This window comes from Coptis chinensis, chromosome 2, assembly GCF_015680905.1.
Source record: "Coptis chinensis isolate HL-2020 chromosome 2, ASM1568090v1, whole genome shotgun sequence".
NCBI classification, from domain to species: domain Eukaryota; kingdom Viridiplantae; phylum Streptophyta; class Magnoliopsida; order Ranunculales; family Ranunculaceae; genus Coptis; species Coptis chinensis.
In genome coordinates, this window is record NC_141457.1 from 10,471,291 (window position 1) to 10,492,205 (window position 20,915).

General features: G+C 36.7%; 1 pseudogene across 1 annotated transcript; it reads right to left on the reverse strand.

Moving 5' to 3' along the window:
- Positions 1-17,919: 17,919 nt before the first annotated feature.
- On the reverse strand, positions 17,920-20,274 carry LOC147514830 (uncharacterized; annotated as a pseudogene). The gene is made up of 3 exons (XR_015212954.1): positions 19,956-20,274; positions 19,112-19,239; positions 17,920-18,314 (listed from the first exon to the last, which is right to left on the reverse strand). The product of XR_015212954.1 is annotated as an uncharacterized LOC147514830 (transcript).
- Positions 20,275-20,915: the final 641 nt, after the last annotated feature.

A 20,915-nucleotide genomic window follows, 5' to 3' on the forward strand; every position in this document is an offset into this window, starting at 1 on the left:
TCTTACTTCCAGTACAAGTTCTTAAAAAGAGGGAGAACATCCAGAGAATTGATACAACTTAGGGGAAAAACAGAAGACAAACACAATTTATTGTTCTTGTTATTCATCTTGTTAGTTTCTGAAATTAGCACTATAAGTATAGTCACAAATTTTAGCGTACTAGGGCGTGATTTGTTCGGCAAATATATGGTTGCTCGAAATTATAAATTTTAGGTTAACATTATAGAATGCATTTACGAAATATAAAGGAATGCAACCCTGCATAAAATTATCGATCTTCAATGTTTACCTATGAGGCTCCGGGAAAAAATACCATATCAAGAGAATCATCGAGTAGACCGTGATTCTATTAAAGTTTCAACTGGAACTGCCTTTGCTACTCAGCGGGCGTTATTGACCGAGTATGCACGCGTTCATGTATTGTTTAATTACACTCGTCGGGCTTGCAAGTTGCAACTCGATTCTCCCAGACTTTGAATGCCACTATCTCCCAACTCCTCAGATCAATCAAGGAGAGGGGCTGTGTATGTATCTGTTGAACTCGAGATGGTTGTCTGTTAATTATGGTCTCTAAGGAGTAAGGACCAAGGACTAAAGAGGTGATACAATCTGAATGCAAATTTTGATTTTGAAGAAAATATCTTGAGCCTTGTGGCGCTTTTCTACACAACCTATTTCTGACCTTTTAAAACTTTTCTAAAGTTTCCCTTCAATGATATTGAATTGTCCCTCGCCTATCTATTACAAAATCCAAAATTTTGTTACTGGTATAAGGTGCTTCCCTCGCACGCCGCATGAAGAGCTACTCCAGTTAATTAGCCTTAGGCGTTCGACCCTGGGTGGTATGTTCTTTCTTTCAACTAGAGTCTGGAGATAGACGTTTAACCCTAAATTTATTAAGAATAATTTTGGAGATTTCTTGCCAATTTGTTAAAAAATCAACTAGTCTATGCTTAGGGCACAAGCAAACAGTTAAATCTCCTGCCTTCCTGTTAAGGGAACAAATGCGGGATTTGGAGCAATGGGTTTTCTTTTTCTGATGAAAGAGCAATGGAATTTCTGAAAAAGTCTAGGTAAAAATAAAAAAAGAGAAATGAAGGGGTGGCAATGCAATTATGCAACGACGCCGGATTGCCAGCAGACACAAATTTGGGCATTTGGCTAGAATGAGTTTGCATACCAAAACGTGCACACGATTACACACGATTACACGAACAAGTTCATCCTGGGTTTTTCAGACTTTACTTGTTTATGAGCTCATCAGCAAGTATGCGTTCAACTCAAATCCCTAAAGGCCAAACAACATATCAATCTCAATACTAATTCATAGAGTTCACATGCGTTTAAAAACAGGCTTACCAATAAAAAAAAAATTGCCAACCAAATAAAACCCTGTAAAGAGTCACTTCTTACTGCAACTGTCGTCGTCTAATTCGCAGTTACTTCATTGGCATTACATGCCAAAAGTTGTTGTGGAAGAATTTAAAAGCCTCCCTGAAATACTTGTTAGGCAATAAATACCTAGAGAAAATGTGTGATTATTGCTGTATACCAAAATAAGAGCAGGTTCTGATAGTGTTTCCACCACATTAACGAGTGATAGCTGGTCAAACCAAGGAACATGGTCTCAATACAAAGCATTAATGAGAGTTGATGATGTGGAATCAAGGCATCAAGCAATACTTGAGGGATGAGGCCAAGGCCCAAAGGTACGTAATGGCATCAAACTCTCGATTTATAGATTTTTACTAGATTTTGGACCCGGACATACACTCAGAATCTATTAAATATTTTGTGTGCTGAAAATGCTTTAGAAAATGTCTCACACAAATTTTCGAATCAGAATATATTTTTATTGAAAATAAACCGAAATACGTTAATAACCAACGATTATGGTACATAAGTACTTGGAAACTAATTAAGGAATCAAATTGGGATAGTCTCTTCACTTTGTGGTTTAGGATATTAATCCATAATTTTCAAATAGAATTATCTTAAACTCGATCTAGCTTATATAATAGTTTTATTATATTTATAGTGATTTAGCGGCAAATTTTCGAATCAGAATATATTTTTATTAAAAATAAACTGAAATACGTTAATGAGCAGCGATTATAGTGTATAAGTACTTGGAAACTAATTGATCAAATTGAGATAGCCCATTCACTTTGTGGTTTAGGATATTAATCCATAATTTTCAAATATAATTATATTAAACTCGATTTAGCTTGTATAATAGTTTTCTTAGATTTATGGTGATTTAGCGGCAAATTTTTGAATCAGAATATATTTTTATTGAAAATAAACCGAAATACGTTAATGAGCAGCGATTATGGTGCATAAGTACTTGGAAACTAAGGGATCAAATTGAGATAGCCTATTCACTTTGTGGTTTAGAATATTAATCTGTAATTTTTAAATTGAATTATTTTAAACTCGATCTAGCTTGTATAATAGTTTTATTAGATTTATGGTGATTTAGCGGTAAATCATCACCGTTCGGCTTATGTATTAATATGTACAAATCACTAAAACAGATTGATTGTTTCTATATTTTCAAAGAATACACTACTCCCACTTGAAAAGATTTATCATATGCATATGTCCTACGAACGGGTGTCGTTATATTAAATTATTCTAAAAAATATTAGCAACTATGCATAGTTATGAGATATGAAAATTATATTAATTACTCATTTAAATTTCTTGCACCACTCTCTATAAAAAGGAAGCACCAAACCTTGATAAAACTAATCGACTTTTTTTTTTATTGTTAGGTTTAATAATAGAAGTTTGATTGAAGTTTTGTGAGAATGCCCAATGTGGCGAAGATAATATTGAAGCTACTTGAATAGCAATGTATTCCCAATCACAATAAAAAGAATTATAATAAACACTACTTAAAATGCAAAACTATATTTGTCGAGACATTTATTCCCCATACATAAAATACAAATATATTTTTGAGTTATTAGTTCAATGCATTTGCATCAAATTTCTGATTTTCCATTAATTATTCTTTGAGGTTAGTTTAATGTAGTACGTTGCATCCCGTTTCCAATTTCTCATTAATTATTCTTTGAGGTTAGTACAATGCAGTTTCATCAAGTTTTCGATTTTCCGTTAATTATTATTTGAGGTTAGTTCAGTACAATTACATCCACTTTATGATTTCCCGTTAGTTATTGATTAAGGTTAATTCAGTACGTATAGTTGCATCCAGTTTTCGATGTTTTGTTAATTAGTCTTTGAGATTAGTTCATTGCATTTGCATCCAGATTCCAATCTCCCGTTAATTACTCTTTGAGGTTAGTTCAATATATTTGCATCTAGTTTTTTATTTTCCGTTAATTGTGTTTTTGGGTTAGTTCGATAGTTTACAATTTCTATACAGTTTGTATACATGTAAGAGTTGTTTGTATAAACTCACTTTCGTTTTGGGTTCTTAATTACTTGTAATTACTCATATGAGAAGGCTAAAAAAGTGGATATTTATGTTTTGAGATCAGTGCGATGCAGTTACATCTGACTTCCGATTTCTAGTTAACCATTTTTTTATGTTATTTCAATGCATTTGCATCCAATTTCTGATTTCCCGTTAGTTAATATCTGATTTTAGTTTAATGCAATTGCATCCAATTTTTGGTTTTCCGTTAATTATTCTTTGAGGTTAGTTCAATGCAATTGCATATAATTTTCGATTTTATGTTAATTGTTCTTTGAGGTTAGTTCAATGCATTTGCATCAAGTTTCTGATTTTCCGTTAATTATTTTTTGAGGTTAGTTCAATGCAGTTACATCAAATTTATAATTTCCCATTAATTATTCATTTAGGTTAGTTCAGTGTAGTTTCATCCATTTTTTAATGTTTTATTAATTAGTCTTTGAGATTAGTTCATTGCATTTGGATCAAGTTTCCGATTTCCCGTTAATAATTCTTTAAGGTTAGTTTAATACATCTACATCTAGTTTCTGATTATTTATACTTTGAGGTTAGTTCGATATAATTATATCTGGTTTCTGATTTTCCGTTAACTATTCTTTGAGGTTATTTCAATGCATTTGCAATTAGTTTTCAATTTCCCACCAATTATTCTATGAGGTTAGTTCAATGCAGTTGCATTCGGTTTTTTATTTTATGTTAATTATTTTTTGAGTTAAGTTCAATGCATTTGTATCCAGTTTCCAGTTTTCCATTAATTATTATTTGAGGTTTGTTTGATGTATTTGCATACCGTTTCCGATTTTCCGTTAAATATTTTTTAAGGATTTGCATTCAATTTATAATTTTCCGTTAGTTACTCTCTGTCGTTAGTTTAATGCAATTTGCATAAAATTTATAATTTCCCGTTAATTACTCCTTGAGCTCAGTTATGTATTTGAATCAAGTTTCCGATTTTCTTATAATTATCCAATGTGGTGTGTAATACCAACTTCTACTGATCCATTTGTAGTGTCCTTGCAAACATGACATTAAAAATAAATTATGCTTAATTTACTATGTGAGATCATCGAAAATTATCCAGTTTCTGATTTCTCGATAATTATTCTTTAAATTATGCATGACTCACTATGTGGAATCTTCAAAGATTATCTACGAACGGGTGTTGAATATTTGCAAATATGCATAACTATTATATATTAATATTATATTGATCACTCAACCAAATTTCTTATAACATGAAAACCTCACTCTCCATTAAAAAAAAAATAAATCACCTTTGATAAAATCCTTCAACTTCATTTTTTTTGTTTAATAATAGAAATTTGATTGAAGTTTTGTGAGATTGCATAATAAGGCGAAGTTCATATATATTGAAGCTACTTGAGAGATAAGATAAACATCATTTTAAATGCAAAACTATACTTATCGAGACATTCCCACAATATATAACCCAACTATGTTTTGAGGTTACTTTAATGTATTTGCATCTAGTTTCTGATTTTTCGTTATTTATATTTTAAGGTTAATTCAATACAGTTGCATCCAATTTTCAATTCCCGTTATTTATTTTTTGAGATCAGTTCAATGCAATTGCATCCAGTTTCTGATTTTCCGTTAATTATTCTTTTCGGTTAGTTCAATACATTTGCATCAAATTCCCAATTTTCTATTAATTGTTCTTTGAGGTCAGTTCAATGCATTTGCATCCAGTTTCTGATTTCCCGTTAATTATTATGTTAGATTAGTTTAATACATTTGCATCCAGTTTCCAGTTTCCGATTTCTCGTATTTATTATTTGATAAAGTTGCATTTGCATCTAGTTTCCGATTTCCCGTTAATTATTGTTTGAGGTTAGTTCAATGAGTTTGCATCCAGTTTCCGATTTTCCGTTAATTATTTCTTGAGGTTTTGCATCCAATATATTTTTTGAGATTAGTTCAATGCAGTTGCATCCGGTTTCCGATTTTCCCTTAATTAGTTTTTAAGATTAGTTCCACGCATTTGCATTATGTTCCCAATTTATAATTAATTTTTCTTTGAGGTTAGTTCAATGCAGTTGCATCAAGTTTCCGATTTCCCGTTAATTTAATCTTTGATGGTTAGCTTAATGCATTTGCATCCAGTTTCTGATTTTTCGACAATAATTTTTTGATGTATTTGTATCCAAGTTTTGATTTTCCGTTAATTATTCTTTGATGTTAGTTTAATACAGTTGTATCTATATTTCGATTTTCTATTAATTACTTTTTAAGATTAGTTTAATGCTTGCATTTGCATTCAGTTTCCGATTTCCCGTTAAATATTATTTGAGGTTAGTTCGATGCATTTGTATCCAGTTTTCCGTTATCCATTAATTGTTTTTTGTCATTAGTTTCATTCAGTATTATATATATTTTAAAATATTTGTCATTATTGCTTTGCTGTTATTATTTTTTTTATTTTCTATTATATATTTTGTATAATTGTTTTTAACTATGTTTTGAGGCCATATTAAGGATATATTCGAAATAAGTCGGTGTTTTATCATAGATACTAAAATTGTATGATTTGTAATAGAAAATTAGTTTATACAAATCACGTATTTTTTAGCAATTTTTTTTATTTGATCAAATATAAATTAGTTTCTACAAATCACCTATTTTTTAGCAATTTTTTTTATTTGATCAAATATATAAGAATTGGAACACTAAAAGTGTTTGATTCGTAGTAATAGAAAATTACCTTCTACAAATCACCTATTTTTTTAGTAATTTTTTTTTTATTTGATCAAATATATAAAAATTGAAAACACATTCAAACTCTCCAAATATAGGAATTAGAAATACACTCAAACTCTTCAAAGAGGTTCCATGTACGTGGGATTGTAGGCTATTAAAAAATATTATCTTTCATATTAGAGTGTCACATATGATAGAAAAAAGGCTAACTCTCATATTAGAATGCCACATAGGAGAGAGAAAATCCTCCTTTAAAGGTCTCTGCTTTAGTATATAGATAGTAGATTTTCAAATAGAGCGAGTGCCGAGTGTGTATATCCTAAACATATGGGTGATATGGCTGCCGGTGCCAGCTAGTTTATTTAGTTGGTAAAACCTCTAGGTAGGGTAGGGAATCGGGTCGGGTTTGACCCGAATCCGACCCAACCCGAACCCAAATAGTTCAGGTTCGGGTCAATTTTTGTATCCGTTTACTTATTCGGGTCGGATTTGGATTCGGGTCTGTCGGATTCGGATATATTTTTTAGGCTTTTTTGGAATTTTTAGTGTTATCCGATCGGGTTAGTCAGGTTCGGGTTGGGTTTGGATATTAAATTTCGGATATAATCGGGTTCGGGTTCGGATTCGGATATTATGAAACTATTCGGATTCGGATATAGCCATATCCAACCCGATCCCTGCCCTACCTCTAGGTGATAATTTCAGAAATCTGGGGTTCGAATGGGAGCCAACATTCTAGTAAACGAGTTACTGATCTCATTTAAAACAGCTTACCAAAAAAAAAATGGATATGATTTTTCCGACATAATAATGGGATGCCAACGCGTGTCTTTAAGGGAGGTATGTATTCAACAGTGGTTTGGATGGACTGGTGATCATGGGCTATATAGCACTCTGTGAATGCAGCTGGACTGCTTCCTGAGTTACTGGTATCCCAGTTTAGAGCCTCCCATATATTATCCCAAACTTCACACAAAATATTGACCACCTGGGATTTATGATTATGAAATTTACAAAGCGTATATTTACGCTTCTATCAGTTATGTTTGGAGGGAAAGAAACATGAGAAGATTTCAGCAAAAGACAATGGAGTGGGAACATGTAAGAGACTCAATCATTTCTGATATGAGAGTTTATCTGCAAGTCACTTTGACGGTAGTCGAAGACACACCTGCATCAAGAAGCTTACTGACAAAACTAGGGATTTCTGCACAATTCAAAGAGAGAGTGAGTAAGAGATGCAAATGGTTGAAACCAGATCACCAATTTGTGAAGCTCAATGCTGATGGATCTTTATCTCAGAAAAGTCATAGTTATAGGGTGCAGCTAGAGATGAAAATGGAGAAGTCCTTTTTGCTTATACAAGTTCAAGAGGAGCGAGATCGGTAATGTACCAAGAACTAAAGGCTATTGAGCAGGGGTTACAGAAATGCAAGGACTTTATAGTGAAAAAACTAGTGGTGGTCTCTGATTCTCTTAGGGCCATCAATGCTCTAAACAATAAGGAAAATGCGTCATGGTATTGTCAAAACTTGGTGATGGAGATACAAAAGTTGGCATTAGAATTTGACATCTTAACATTTGATAATGTTTATAGGGAATATCCTCCTTAGCGGATTTAATTATGTCAAGGACATGGAGTGTTGGGGTTTATACCAATACCAATCGATTCCCCTACTACACAGATAACTTGTATTTGAACACAATTCAACTCCAGACAAATTCTAAATATTAACTATAACCTATGCTAACATGCCCAACTCGCTAAATAACTATTAACAACAGATAATAATGTAAAGTATAATTAAACGCATACCACAACACAAAAATATACCGTGGTTCGGCCAATGATGCTTATTTCCACAAGAGCTAGTTCTTTATAAAGTGGGAAGGAATATTACAATCTCTCCTTTCAGTCTCTCACCTTACTAGATCACTCTTATCTCTTTACAGGGTTGTCTCTCTGTAAAGGTTATCTCTCAATCTTGATAGTTTTCAAGATTGGATTTTCTCTGACTTTTGTGCTGCCTCTTGTGTGTTTTCTGGGTGTTAGGTTTTGCCAAAAACCCTAACTCTTATTACAAATTCGCGGTCTACAATTTCTTCTGAAAATAGACTTGGGCACGGGTCACGCCTCGGGCAAGACCAAGTCGAGCGCGGGTTGCGCTGAAAGTACTGGATGGTCGACCAAGGCATGAGCGCGGGTCGCGCTCAGACTTCTCCAAGCAGAAATCAACACCTTTTCTCTCCTTATGTGAGGGACAACGCCAACAATCTCCCCTTCCCGAACAGTGAGGGGGGATACCTCCATGTAATTTCCAAATCAACAGGAGGAGTGTGCTGCCATTTCGGCAATAGCACAACAAACATCAAACTTACCTTTCGGTAAGACTTTGGTCATCATATCCGACCCGTTCTTGTCGGTATGGATCTTTTTGATACACAAATGCTTGTCTTCGAGTACTTCTCTAATCCAATGATAACGCACGTGTATGTGCTTGGATCTAGAATGAAAACTCAGATTCTTGCTCAAATGGATGGCACTCTGACTGTCATATAGAACTACAAACTGTTTCTGCTTTAGCCCTAGTTCGTCGAAGAACCTCTTCATCTATAGCAACTCTTTGCAACACTCAGTGACTGCAATGTACTCGGCTTCTGTAGTGGAGAGGGCAATACACTTTTGCAACTTTGATTATCAAGAAACTGCTCCCCCTGCAAAAGTAATCAGATAACCGGAGGTGGACTTTATCGAGTCAACATCAACTGCCATATTTGCATTAATGTAGCCTTTAAGTAAGGGCTTACTTCCACCAAAGCACAAACACAATTTGGAAGTGCCCTTGAGATATCTCAATATCCACTTAACACCTTCCCAATGCTCCTTCCCCGGATTTGACAGAAAACGGTTTACAACACCAACGACGAAAGCAATATCCGGTCTTGTACACACCATTGCGTACATCAAGCTGCCCACTGCGGATGCATATAGAATCTTTTCAATCTAACTTTGCTCATGCTCACCCTTTAGACACATCTCTTTGGTCATGTGGAACTGGCCACCGAGTGGACAACTGACTGGCTTCGTTTGATCCATGTTGAATCTCTTCAACACCTTCTCAATGTAGCTTTCTTGAGAAAGCCACAATTTCCCACTCTTTCTGTCACGAGTGATCCACATCCCAAGTATCTGCTTTGCTTGACCCAAATCCTTCATCTCAAAGGACTTACTTAAGTCTTTCTTCAGTTTGGATATCTTGTTGATGTTTGCGCCAACTATCAACATATCATCCACATACAGCAATAACACTATGAAATCCCCATCTAGAAATCTCTGAACAAACACACAATGATCGGAAGCAGACTTCTTGTATTCTTGCTTCGCCATAAAGGAATCAAACTTTATGTACCACTGCCTCGGTGCTTGCTTCAACTCATACAAGCTCTTTATCAGCTTGCATATTAGGCGCTCTTTACCTTTGACCTCAAACCCCTCTGGCTGGTCCATGTAGACATCTTCTTCAAGGTCTCTATGAAGAAAGATTGTCTTAACATCTAGCTGCTAGCAACCTCTAGGTTCATACTTGCGGTCATACCCAATACACTCAGATAGAAGTCATCTTCACTACAGGAGAGAAAATCTCATCAAAATCAATCCCTTTTCTTTGACTGGATCCCTTCACAACAAGGCGAGCTTTGTGTCTTGGGTGAGGATTGTTCTCCTCATGCTTGACTTGGTATATTCACTTATTCTTGAGAATTTTTCGTCCTTGCGGTTTCTCAACTAACTCGTAAGTGTGATTCTTATGCAAAGAATCCATCTCGTCATGCATGGCCTTCAACCACTTCACTTTGTCTGTACCTTCAAGTGCCTCTTGACAATACATAGGTTCTCCACCATCCGATAGTAGCACGTATGTATGTGGTGGATACCTGGTTGAAGCTAGTCTCTCTCTGTTTAACCTCCTTGCCCCATCTGCTGGTGCCTCAGGAGGATGCACTTCTGCTTGCTCTGGTGGTGGTTCATGCATCTCATCTACATCTTTTATACCAATAGGTTCTATCCCATCATGAGCAATAGGATTTTCATCATGAGCTTCAAACTCATGGTTTTTTGCATTCTCAATACCTTCTGCACGTTCCACAGTAGGAACTTCTGGTTCTGAATCAATAAGATCATTGGTGAAAGCCTGTAGCTTCTCACCCTCCTCAAAGTCTGCTATGGTTTGGTCTTCCAGGAACACAACATCTCGACTTCGGATTACCTTCTTGTTAATCGGATCATAGAGTTTGTAACCAAACTTTTCATCTCCATAACCCAGAAAAATGCACTGCTTGGCTTTGTCATCAAGCTTGGATCTCTCATTCTTCGGAATATGCACAAATGCCCTGCACCCAAATACCCTCAAGTATCCATAATCAATATATCTGCCTGACCATACTCTCTCTGGATAGTCACTATTCAGAGGTTTCGCTGGCGATAGGTTGATCACATGCACGGTTGTACACATTGCTTCTACCCAGTAGGTTCTAGGTAGTTTATAGTGAGACATCATGCATCTCATCCTCTCTACAATGGTACGGTTCATTCTCTCTGCTATTCTATTCTGTTGTGGTGTCTTGGGAACAGTCTGCTCATGACGAATTCCATGACTCTAGCAATACTCTTCAAACGGCCCAATGTACTCACCCCCATTATCTGAGCGAATACACATCAACAACTTCCCAGTCTCTCTTTCCACCATGCTGTGGAATTTCTCAAACACGCCAAGTACTTCATCCTTGGTCTTCAAACTATAGGCCCATATCTTTCTTGACACATTATCAATGAAGGTCACGAAGTATGAAGCTCCCCCATGGGACTTCACTTTTATAGGACCACATAAGTCGTGTGCACTAGTTCAAGGACATTGTCCTTTCTGTGAGACGGGAATCTTTGGAAAGACACCCTGTGTTGCTTTCCTACCAAACAGTGAGTACATGTATTTAAATGTGTACCTTTGATGTCTGGCAAGGCCTTTTGCTTAGCAATAACTTCCATTTCTTTTATGCCCATATGACACAGTCTCTTGTGCCACAGTTCAGAGGAAGCTTCTTCTTATGTCACATTCACTTCTGCTTTACACAAACTAGCCTGTGTTTTGTAAAGAGAGCAAGTTTTCTTCCCTCTGGCTGCTACAATGGAACCTCTACTTAGTTTCCATACCCCGTTATCAAACGAGTTTACAAAGCCATCGTCATCTAATTTCCCAGCCGAAATTAGGCTTAGTCGTATGTCAGGGACATGTCTTACATCCTTGAGTGTCAAGGTGTAGCCGACATTAGTTTCTACATGAACATCTCCAATGCCTATAATCTTTGAGACGCCACTGTTACCCATCTTCACTTCACCATATTCACCACAGCTATAGGTAGTGAAGAATTCCTCGCGGGCGCGTTATTGGCGGATAGGATGCTCCTGTATCTATCACCCACTCTATATCCTGACATGAGGTACTAAGACAGCACACACCACAATCTGACACAATTCCCACTAGGTTGTCGACTAGTGCAATAGTATCTCTGTCTGTGTTTTCGTTCCTCTGCACCATGTCTTCATGTACACAGTTATTCTTCTCATCCCTCTTCAGTGTTCTGCACTCATATCTGAAGTGGCCCTTGGTGGCATAATAGTAACATTGCCTCTCTGCCTTAGGAGTTCTAGCTTCACCCCTAGATTTATTTCTGTCATCACCTCTAGAACAAGATGGTTTTCTATATCTATCTCTCCCCCGTTTCTCTATGACAAGGATCTCTGAGCGAGAGGAGCTACCTTTTGAACTCCTTCTAGTCTCCTCATTCAACAAAGACGCGGTAGCCATCTCCATGGTAACTATTCCATCCTTGGTTGCTCCGTGTAGAGAGACTGCTATTGTCTCCCAACTTTCGGGTAGAGAGCCTAATAGAAACAAAGCCTCCACTTCATCTCCCAAATTAATCTTCATCAAATGCATCTAATTGATGGTATTATATAATTCATTAAGATGCTCAGACATTAAAGAACCTTCTTGGTAGTTCATGTCGGCAAACTTCTTAACTACCAATACTTTGTTTCCGCCCGACTTCCTCTCATAAAGGTCTTCGAGTGCCTTCCACAAGCCAAAAGCTGTAGTCTCTTGGGATATATGGTGAAAGACATTGTCATCAATCCACTGTCGAATGTACCCAATTGCTTTTCTGTCAAGCTTGCTCCACTCAGCCGCAGCAACCATTTCCGGTCTTTCTCCTCCATTCTCAATGGGTTGTGCCAAGTCCTTGCAATAAAACAAGTATTCCATCTTGGCTTTCCAAATGGTGTAGTTATTCCTATTCAGACTCGTCATGCGAGTGTTCATGGAATGGTCCATTTCTAGCAGTTATTTAAACTCAAATCTTCTCTCAGAAATTTTGTCAAACACCTTCCGGCCAAGATTTGGATAACACCCTAGGCTAATCTAACCAAGGCTCTGATACCACTTGCTGGGGTTTATACCAATACCAATCGATTCCTCCACTACACAGATAACTTGTATTTGAACACAATTCAACTCCAAACAAATTTTAAATATCAAATATAACTTATGCTAACATGCCCAACTCGCTAAACAACTATTAACAACATATAATAATGTAAAACAGAATTAAACGCATACCACAACACAGAGATATACCGTGGTTCGGCCAATAGTGCCTACTTCCACAAGAGCTAGTTCTTTATAAAGTGGGAAGAAAAATTATAATCTCTCCTTTCAGTCTCTCACCTTACTAGATCACTCTTATCTCTTTACAGGGTTGTCTCTCTGTAAAGGTTATCTCACAATCTTGATAGCTTTCAAGATTGGGTTTTCTCTAACTTTTGTGCTGCCTCTCGTGTGTTTTCTGGGTGTTAGGTTTTGCCAAAAACTCTAACTCTTATTGCAAACTCGCGGTCCACAATTTCTTTTGAAAATATACTTGGGCATGGGTCGCCTACCGTGCAAGACCAAAGTCGAAGCTGGTCGCCGACCAAGATCTTGGATGGTCGACCAAGGCATGAGCTGGTCGCCTTTGCAAAAGCTATATTCTCGAAAGTAGGTCGTGCTCAGACTTCTCCAAGCATAAACCAACTCCTTTTCTCTCCTCGTGTGAGGGATAACGCCAACATGGAGAACGTACTTCATAATATATATGTACATCCTTGTATTTGACCAAAACCTTGCCTTCCATTTTCGTTTAGCAATTAGAGTAACTGTATTGGAATTCAAATTCCTGTTGCAGATGCAACATCACTTTACGCCAGACAATGCCACATTAAGTTCCGAAAACTTACCACAAGGCCAAAATCTCGGAAATAAGTCAGGCACGTCCTATTAGTAACTGATAAAAAATGCCGGATGTGTGCTCCAATTCCTATTCGAGTTTATGACCACATTTTTTTTTTCGATAATGGAGTTTATGAAAACATTGAGCTTTAGTAATTAATAATTAGTAAGAGGGACGACGTTTGAATCAGGAATTGTCTGTCACGTGCGGCTGTATATATTATGGTGTCTAACTCTTCTACAATTAATTAATGTCAAAGAGAAAAATGCATTCTAATGTTTTGTTGTGAATAGTACAATACGGTAACAACGTTACCCACAACAAATAGATCAATCCTACACAAAGATCGATCCTTCTTACTAGACAAGACTTCAACACCCTCCAAAGTAATCCCAACACTTCTCAATATCAAATAAACAAGTATCTAAAGTAAAACAATTAATGTAAAAGAAGAACAAACCACAAGACGAGATATATTGTGGTTCAGTAATTTGCCTACGTTCACACTACGAGTTCCAAGCTTTACTAGATGTTTGGAGTAACAGATTACAAGTCTCTCAATTCACTCACAGAGAATAAATACTAAACTCACAAAGAATTGCTCTCTTATAATCTCTCTTTCTTGATTTTGGTTAAGTTAGGTTTCTACAGAAAAAACCTATATTTATACTGTTTCAGAAAAAAAAACTTTCGAAACAGTCTTTTCATGCTGAAATACAGTGGAGTGTGACCTGCGCCCTTGTCCAGGCAAGAAGGAGCGCAGGGTGCGCTGAAGAGCCTGGAGTTCGACCAAGGCATTAGTCTAAAGATGCTCTAAAGAATAGTTCTAGTCTTATTTACTTAGTTGTGTCATGTGTCTCACTTCATACAGGTCGTTGTGTCGTTTGTATCCGTATTGCAGTGCGTACCCATGGCAATATTGTAACCGAGATCCCAAGTCTTTGACCAAAGATATATCAATTCTCTTATTGAAAAAATTATGTCTCTTAGGCTGCCTTTGGTAACCTAAGTTTGACTGCAAACAACTCAAACTAAAAGTTGATGAAATAATTTGGATGTTTGATATCCACTAATTTAATTGGTAACATTGTCTCCCAAAAATGTTAAACAATAAATGGTAAAGTGGGCAGTGGATTGTGATAGGGTTATATACTAAAAACATTACTTTTGTATTAACTCTAATTCTTTATATTTTGAATGAGAATCATATGGGCAAATGTTATGCATATTATATATGTTATTAGTTATATGCATACGTCTAATACTTTATGTTGTAGATGATATGGTGTATGGTGACACACAAAAGATCATATCATTAGTACCTTATAAAGTATAAGTAAACGTTCACAACCTAGATGGATTTGGACAAACCATTGGTACGATTGTAGTATAATTTGGTATTAGTCTATCTTAACTACAATATTACACTAGTACACTTTGTGTGTATTGAACATGACCAAGTGAGGTTGTTTATCTTTATACTGACTATATAAGAGAACAAACACCTCTGTTATTATGGATGCTTGTCCTCTTAATCTGGATATAATAACGGGCACTTACGTGCATTGTACATTGCTTTAAATCATCAATGAGTGAGATTCATTTGTGAATCAACAAACTTGATGGATTGGGTAATGACATTGTATGTAAGGTGTGTTGTTGATTATAGAAGGAATTCGTGACCCGCATAAAGTCGGGTTGATGATGTCCCTTGAGGAGCTCATAAGGATTGTCATGTAAACCCTGCAGGTGGATTTAATCCGACATGACAATGAGATTGAGTGGTACTACTCAAGGACATAAGAAGTTGATTAATGTAGTTGTCAGTAACTTGACTTAATCAACGAGCATTCAATATCTTAAACACAGGGAGATCAACGAGCATATAATATGGAGCCCATAAACATAACACGTAATTTGGGATTAGGGCGGTAGTGCAACAATGACCTTTAGTGAAATAAGCCATTTGTTGACGGACTTGGGCCGTGTGTTCTGGGCAAACATGGGAAGCCCAAACCCGTCAGGAAACCTAACCCTGATTTCTCCTCATGGTCTCTGTTGTAGCCTATAAATAGAAACCCTCTTTCTCTGGCCATTTTTACCAAGCTTTTGCTCAAGAAAATTGAGATCCAGATTCGGTTCCAACTTTGTGAGTGAGAGAGGCCAAGAGAGAAAGAAGAGGCTGGAAGATCATTGCCCACACAACGTCCATTCTAAGGATATGAATAAAACAAAAGATCAAGAGGTTGCTAATTTCGTAGATTTTGGATTCTCAGAGATATCACAGCTGATCTAAATGTATGGATTTCTATCCAAAATTGTGAACACCCTTTATTCCGCTGCGCATGGGTTTTTGCGGTTTGTATACTGCGACCATAACGGTTTCTACACCATCATGCATCTTGACCCGTATAGTTCCAATTCCTGCCGTCTTACAAGCAACGTCATTACCCATCAAAACAGAACCACCATCAATGCTCTCATAAGAAGTAAACCACTTTCTATTAGGGCAAATATGGTAGGAACATCCGGAATCAAAAATCCACCTTTCGGCCATATAGTCTTGTGTGGACACATAGAGACTCAACTCGTCCCCTTCAGAGCCTGAAGCATAACTTGCTTCAATTTTTGCCTTACCTTTCTTCTTACCATCTCTCTTGTTCTCTTTCTTCGAGTGAGGACAATTACTTGCATAATGTCCCTTTTCATCACAATTGTAGCACTTCACATATGTCAAAGGCTTCTTTGACTTGGACCTAGACTTCTCATTGCTTGTAGAGGTATTTTCATACGACCTTCCTCTTGCCACTAGCCCCTGACCTGCATCAATGTTATTCTCCCCCTGACCTGCATCAATGTTATTCTCTACACGTGTCTTCTTCATCAACTCATAAGAAAGAAGTGCACTCTGAACTTCGTCAAGATCAACGTCTTCTCTGTTCATAAATGTAGTCATTAGATACTCATAGTTTTCTGGCAAGGAGAAAATTAAACATGCTGCTTGATCATCATCATCCATCTTCATGCCAACATTCAAATAATCCGCTAGACGTCGACGGAACTCACTAACGTGCTCTTGTATTGTTAAATCATCGACCATCATGTACCGATAAAGATGCTTCTTAAGGTATATCTTGTTCGTCATGCTCTTGGTCATATACATAGACTCTAGTTTGAGCCAAATACCGGCAGTAGTATTTTCTCCCATCACACTATACATAACCTCATTAGCAAGACACAACCGGATTGATGAACAAGCCTGAAGATCGAACTCTTCCCAATCATCATTACTCATACTCGCAGCCTTTGAGTTAATCCCCTTTAAAGCCTTATGCAAACCTTGTTGGATGAGGATGTCCCTAACTTGGATCCTCCAAATCCCAAAATTATTCTTCCCATTAAACTTCTCTACTTCAAACGTAGCATTTGACATCTTGGGAGCCATTTATCAAGTTACACACAATAACAAAAAAAAAAACAATTTCACTTCGGAATTTTATCGAACACTTTGTCTACACAAATTTCGAGCACTATGGTTCTTCACCAAAACTCAGAATCCTAGGTCGTAAACCTACGCTCCGATACCAATTGTTGTGAATAGTACAACACGGAAACAACGTTACCCACAAGAAATAGATCAATTCAACACCCTCCAAAGTAATCCCAACACTTCTCAATATCAAATAAACAAGTATCTAAAGTAAAACAATTAATGTAAAAGAAGAACAAACCACAAGACGAGATATATCATGGTTCGGCAATTTGCCTATGTCCACACTGCGAGTTCCAAACTTTACTAGATGTCCGGAGTAATATATTACAAGTCTCTCAATTCACTCACAAAGAATGAACACTCAACTCACAAAAAATTGCTCTCTTATAATCTCTCTCTTTCTTGGTTTTGGTTAAGTTAGATTTCTACAGAAAAAACCTATATTTATACTGTTTCAGAAAAACCTTCCGAAACAGTTTTTTCATGCTGAAATATGCTGGAGCGCGACCCGCGCCCTTGTCCAGGCAAGAGGGAGTGCAGGATGTGCTGAAGAGCCTGGAGTTCGACCAAGGCATGAGCGCACACCGCGCCCTTTGCCATGCAAATCCAACCGCAGGGTGCGCCTTACACGAGAAAGAGAAAAAACACCTTTTTTCTCTACATGTTTTTTGCTAGTTAAGTTTCTGTGTCTTTTAGAAATGCACTACTACAGGTATAATCACATTTTGTGTATAGATCGAGATCTTAATCAGAAGGCAAACAGCAGGTATATCCGTATATGTAACTTTCTTTGAAGTAGCACAGTGAATTGCATGCACATCTCTATGCGTTGATTTCTCTTATTTTCTAATTCAAAAATCACTACAAAAATAAACAACAACAACACTACAACACAATGAATGAACAAATCCATGAACATTCATGGCAAGACAAGATGGATGCAAAACTGAAATCAATGATTTCTTTTATATAAAAATAACTTCTCTAGATCAGCTAACAAGAACTCCTGAGCTTACTAGTTCACAATTCCGCTACGTTTTGCTTAATTGTTTCTTTGCCTGATTCGTAGCTGGTCTTCGCCTTATCACCAATGGTTCCCTTTGCCATCGTATATGCTTCACCCACCATCTGTTTAGCATCCTCATAAGCATGACCCGCGGCATTAGTAGCTTTACCTTTTCCATCTTCCATTGCTTCTTTCATTTTCAGAAGCCTTCTTCGAAGCCAAATTGGCGGCCTCCCCAGCTTTCTCAGAAGCCATGTTCCCTGCTTGACCAGCCTTCTCTGAAGCCCATTTGGCTGTTTCGTCAGCCATTTGGAACTCTTTGTCGGTCGTTTCTGCAGTTCATTATAAACATTAAAACATTAGATCTCTGGAAGTGTGTCATCTTATTTTTAAAGTTGTTTTACACTATAACCAACCAAAAAGTAGGGTTGCATCTTGTGTTCACTAATATTAACTTTGGCATATTCGCATTGTAGCATGACATTTGGATTTTAATTTTTTTTCTCTCATCATACTCATTTTAGTAAGAGTTCGTCTACCACGAGGATATCTCTATAGGGACGCCAGCCGAGACCGTTGGATCTGAGATCTAACGGTCTGAAAATAAAAAACAAACCTATATTCTCTCTCTTCTTTTTTGTTTTTGATTTTCGGACCGTTGGATAACGGTCTCGAAACACTCATCTCTATAGAGATATCTTCGTAGTAGCTCAGATTAAAAGTAATTGTTTATCCATTACAGTCAGCAATAAGTAGACACGGTAGACATACTCAAAACATTTGAATTACCTCCCTTGACTATTGACGCTATCCAGTCGAACAAACTGTCACTAAGCTGCTACGACAATAGACATGACAAAATGATGAGGATATGGAATTATTGTTCTTTATGCATTTTGTGATCATTTACTTTTATACTTCCTCCATTAGTAATGGAATGAGATATATAGATGCCTAGTGCCTACATAGGCTAAGTTCTCTTTCGCAATGTCCTTATCAGTTTGATCATTCATGATTAATTCGAAGAAAGTGGTGTCCTTATTTACACTTTTAACATTAAAATTATGAAGTAAGTTGAATATGAGATTACTAGAAGATGTTTTTTATAAAACAAAATGCAAATATTTACCGGATGCAGAGTTGATGACCGTATCTTTGGTCTTCGTTGCAGCATCTTTCGCCCTATCCATTACTTCCTGAGCAGTTTCCTTAGAGTTTTCCATTGGCATTCCAAACCCCTTGAAAACAATGTACGGTCTTAGAACTTAGCTTATAAACAAGAAGAACATTTAACAACCTCGTCTGGGTTAATTATCAACAATGGGATAATTTTTGTGTCAATGTGTGTAATTGATTAAGAGTTACTAGTATGAAATTATGAAATACACTTCAGGTCCTGGGTGGTCCATCAAAAGCCCTAACAGTATTCGTAAGGCTGGGTGCAATGGCTCCCCATTCCCTCAAAAGTGGAGGGAGTGGCGGTCTCCATATATAGAGAGTAATATTGAGGAATAGAGAATACATTCCACGCGAATTGAAATGGCGTAGTTTGTAAAAACCCAAATAGCGCCACTTGAAACAGCGTGGAATGCATTTTTCAATTTCATACCGCGCCATTTGAAGTGGCGTGGTTTGTAAAATCCCAAACGGCGCCACTTGAAATGGCGTGAAATGCATTTTTTTTTTTAAATTCTGCGCCGATCGAAGTGGCGTAGAATGATCTGAACCATTGGACACCAAAATTGACTCCCCATCTTCAAAACACTGTTTTTTGGTGGAATGGAGATAGAGGGTGATCCACCATTGGACTCGGCCTAATAAATAGAGAAACAATTTTGTTTCGTATCTTGAAAATCGTTAGAATTTGATGGTCCACACATTACGCACATATATATCATCAAGTTATCTGCACTGAGTCAATGGGGACTCATTGCTCAGTACTAAATAAATTTTCTGTAATTAAGTAGTCTCACTCGGATAACTTATTTGAGACCCAACCGGACCATGATTGGGTTTTATCCTTGGCATCTTCCATGGCTTCGGCCGTTGTTTGCTTCATTTCCTCTGCTTTGACCTTGGCTTTTTCACCAACGACGTTCATTGTTTCCTTTGCCTTCTCTGTTGACGAAGATTCACTATGACCCCAACAAATATTTGTGCTTAGACATAATAACATCACTAACACCATTGCCATTGAACTTGCCATGCCTTTTGTCTTCTTTAACTTTAAATTTTTCTTTCCAAGTAATGAGCCAAAAGTTTTATTTCTAGTGTGATTAGAAATGTGATAGGAGAGATGGTAGAGAAATTGAGATGAGAAGAGAAATTATACAATCCTTAATTTGCTAACGTGGTATTTTATGATGCCTTAATTTTTGGTATTTGATAGTGGTTGGCTAAATATGGTGCCATATGTTGTACAGACCATAGTCTTCTGCCGGTTCCTTGTGCAACTTTGAAGAATTCGGATCACACAAAATGACTAGTATATTGAATGTAGTCACACGTTCACGCACTTGCGTTTAGGGGTTGTCAATGGATTGGTTTGGGTTGGATTTCGGAAAATCCATTAAGGAACCGATAAGAAAATAGGATATTTGAAACCAATCCAAACCGATAATATTATAGTGGGTATCTAAAACTGAACTGAACCGATAAGATATATTGCAAATCGAAACCGAACCGATCCGAACAGAAGATTATGAAATCAATCAAATTTATCTATATCTACCTATACCTATATCTACCTATATTTTAATATTAAAGCTAGCACTAAAGGTATTTTTCGAACTCTATTAAATTTCACTTAAACTTCTATTAAAATGGGAATTTCCTTCTTATTGAAAATATAATTCTAACACTTCTAATTAAACACATAAATTATTCTCCTATTAAAATGAAAATTCCTCTTCTATTGAAAAAAATGGAAATTC